Source organism: Monodon monoceros, unplaced genomic scaffold (genome assembly GCF_005190385.1).
Source record: "Monodon monoceros isolate NGI ecotype Baffin Bay Population unplaced genomic scaffold, NGI_Narwhal_1 Super_Scaffold_12, whole genome shotgun sequence".
Taxonomy (NCBI): domain Eukaryota; kingdom Metazoa; phylum Chordata; class Mammalia; order Artiodactyla; family Monodontidae; genus Monodon; species Monodon monoceros.
Genome location: NW_021703768.1, coordinates 10,020,835 through 10,024,567, shown reverse-complemented (window position 1 = coordinate 10,024,567; position 3,733 = coordinate 10,020,835). Strand labels below are relative to the sequence as shown.

The following is a 3,733-nucleotide window of genomic DNA, read 5'->3' as shown; positions in this document are numbered from 1 at the left end:
CGAAACTGGGACTCCAACTCTAGAATCTGATGATTCCTTGGAAAACTGTTTCTAACAGACGTGTGTGTCTGACCTTTGAGATCCAGAAGGTCAGACACACCATGACATTTAAAGCACCTCTCGCTGTGTATGAAATGTTCATCCCCATAGGGAGGGGAGGAGAGGATGCAAGTTACAGCCCAGATCAGGGTAGATTGATCTGCAGGAAAACCAGGAAGCCGGAAAAAAAGAGAAGGGAGCTGAAATTTCGGGAAGGAGCTTTCTTCACTAAAAAGTCAAGTAATCGGGCTTCCCTGGTGGTGCAGTGGTTGGGAGTCCGCCTGCCGATGCAGGGGACACGGGTTCGTGACCCGGTCCGGGGAGATCCCACATGCCGCGGAGCGGCTGGGCCCGTGAGCCATGGCCGCTGAGCCTGCGCGTCCGGAGCCTGTGCTCCGCAATGGGAGAGGCCACAACAGTGAGAGGCCCGCGTACTGCAAAAAAAAAAAAAAAAAAAGTTAAAAAAAAAAAAAAGTCAAGTAATCAAATCCAGCTTAACAACACAGATGCTACAGGCTGTGATCAGAAAATTTTAAATAACCAGCAAACAAGACTTCCTTCAAACATGGGTTTCTTCCTCCTGCTAGAAATAGAATAGTCAGTGCATCTACTCTTACAGCAGGAGACGAGGGGGGAAAATAAAGGAAGAAAAAGTGAATATCCAAGAAAACATCCACATGCTGTGATGCCTTAAAATAAAGCAAAAATATTGACTCTGTGTATTAATCAAGGAGGAGCAGCCACATGCAGTTTCCCAAAGAAGAAGTAGTTATGGTTACTGCACTTTGGAAAGCCGGAGTGGAGGGAAGTGTCACTTTAAATAACTGCAATTTAAGCAAAACAACAGCTTAATAAAGTGTCAGCAGCTCCCTCACAGTTTAAAAACAGATGGGCTTTGCTACTCAGGAAGAAAGAATTTTTCGACGTGCTGAGATTTGGAGAGTCTGTCATTGCCCTTTACTGAACCATTAAAACTCTGAAAAGCAGAAATAATGATACAATTTCCATTTCACTTCAGAAACTTTGGTGCTGTATGTTTCATGTGGTCAACAGTACAAAACCATCATCATTTTCACATTATTATACAGAGAACAGACAGTTATATATTTGCAAACTTTGAATTAGCTAAAGTATTTTTTTACAATCTTTTCATCTTTTTTTTTTTTTTAAAAAACATAATCTCAAGACTTTATTGTCTTTGGAATGAAACAGGATACGAAGCTGAGAACTGGATCACTTGGTCCTTTCTCTTCTTATCTTTTCCCAGTTCAGGATGTTTGCCTCTCTTAAGAGCCAGCGTTCTCCTAGACCTGCAGTTGGGCTCAATGCATTCAAGCCTCAGCACAATCTTCTTGGTAGTTTTAGGCTTTTTCTGGAAAATCAGTTTAGTCTGCCCACCGTAGCCGCTCTGCCTCTTGTTATAATGGTGCTTTCCCTGGGCACACAGAGAGTCCTTGCCCTCCCTGTTCTGAGGGATTGGTGCCTGCCATACTTCTTACAGAAAGTCTGACGGGTTTTAGGAACGTTCACCATGTTTACGTGAACACTGTTGTCATGGAAAAAAAGCTTTTTATTTTTTCCTGATCGAATACTCAGGATGCTAACAAAATAGCTAATATTTCAACGTCAGACCTATGAATACTGTATGTGTGTGTGCATGCACAAACGTGCGCCCACATGTGTATGCATGAGTGTGTGTGTGTGTGTGTGTATTTCAGCTCTGCAAGGTATAGCTTTCCTTCCTGCCACAGAGAGGGTGGGCATCTCCTTCCAGGATGTCCAGAATTTTTCTAGTTTTAGCCATGGAAAGTTCCAGTTTCCTGGGAAATTCCTCTATCCTAAGCAAACCAGGACTGTTATTTATGCTAGTCACAGGAGACTTTACCTCAGTGCTGTCAGATGCTACTATAAATTGCTGTAGAGTCTTTTTTCCTTTCTTTTTCAAGTTTATTGAAATATAATTGATACATAATATTGCGTAAGTTTAAAGTGTACACCATGTTGATTTGATACATTTATATACTGCAATGTGATCACCACCAGGGTGTTAGCTAATACATACCTCAATCACATCACATAATTGCTATTTCTTTTTTTTTTCCTGTGATGAGGACACTTAAGATCGACTCTCTTAGTAACTTTCAAGTATGTGGTACAGTATTGCTATCTATAATCACAAAGCTGTGCATGAGATCCCCAGAACTTATTCATTTTCTAAAGGGAAGTTTGCACTTTTTGACCAACATCTCCCCGTTTCTGCCATCCCCTAGCCTCTGGTAACCACCATTCAATTCCATTTCTATGAGTTTGGCTTTTTTATATTCCACATATAAACAAAATCATACAGTATTTGTCTTTCTCTGTCTGATTTATTTCACTCAGCATAATGTCCTCTAGGACCATCCATACTGCCCTCAAAATATTAAAACTGGAACTGCCATATGATCCAGAAATCCCACTTCTGGGTACATATCCAAAGGAAATGAAAACAGGATATCTGAGGTCCCTGCACTCCCCTGTTTACCTTTTGTGATAACCATAGCAAAGAGCCTTTTTCTTGATGGAAGGGCCTGGTGCCTTAAGGAAGCTGTGAGAACCCATTTAAACCCTGATCCTAATGTAAGAAGCTTGGCATCTGCCTTAGTTTCCATTTGGAGCTGGAAACCAAATCATTGGAGAAGGAATATGTAGTTTGTAAAACCTGTCCTGCAAACAAACCTAGGAGTTACCAAGACTTCCAAGGGTTCTTTCATCACAAGCCCTGCAGGATATTTAAGAGGAGGGACTATAACATTCCCTCAAAAAGGTAGAAGCAGCCCTGGCCAGTTCAGGAGACCTAGGTTCTTAACCTGGTGCTGTTCTGACTAGCTGTGTAAACTTGAGTAAGTCTCTTCGCCTACATGGTTGGCTAACCAACTGCTTGACCAGTCAGCTGGCAGGTTGGGCTGGGAGTCCTCTTCCCAGATATCTGACTCTCATTGTTACCCCTTGCCAGTTACATGATATTAACCCTGCCCCTCTCTAATAATCTCCATATGCTTGTGTGTCCCAGCGATTGGGCAACTTGAGGTAAAGATATAGACCTTCAATAGGACATATTTCTTCAGGCTACCAATAAGTTTCCGTAGGGATGATAAGGTTAGGGAACAACAGTTTTCTAGAACATTTACTCCTCTAATAATCAGGATTAACATTTCTCCCCAAATTCTGAAACCAATTAGAATTTCTACCACATGGAAGCTAGTTACTAAATGACACTACACCCTTGTGTTTAATTACTAGTGAAAAGAGAACAATATGGCATCATTTAATCGAAACAATAGAAAGGACAGCTTTAAGTGATAGAAGAACTATGGTGGGGTTTTAACCTTAAAATAGAGAGATCATACATAGCTTTATCATAATGTTGTATACTTCTTCCCATTACAATTTGACTCTCATTTTGGGGTTATTAGCCCCATCATGGCATTTTATTTAAAAAATAAGCTTTTATCACACCAACATAGAAATAAGAAGACAACACTGTTTTCATTGCATCTGAGCGTCAATGTTGCAGATCCCAAGGCAACAAAGCTTTGTCCCAGAACAAATTTGTCTCCCTCACTTTTGCTTTGTGACATTGGAAGGAACCATCAACAAGTCCAATACTTTCTATGTTCACACTTTTTGTGTTAAAGGAGGAGTAGGTCAGTAA

At 40.9% G+C, this 3,733-nt stretch overlaps 1 pseudogene; it reads right to left on the bottom strand.

Moving 5' to 3' along the window:
• Positions 1–1,228: 1,228 nt before the first annotated feature.
• LOC114892044 lies at positions 1,229–1,572 on the bottom strand (annotated as a pseudogene).
• Between the last annotated feature and the right edge of the window lie 2,161 nt (positions 1,573–3,733).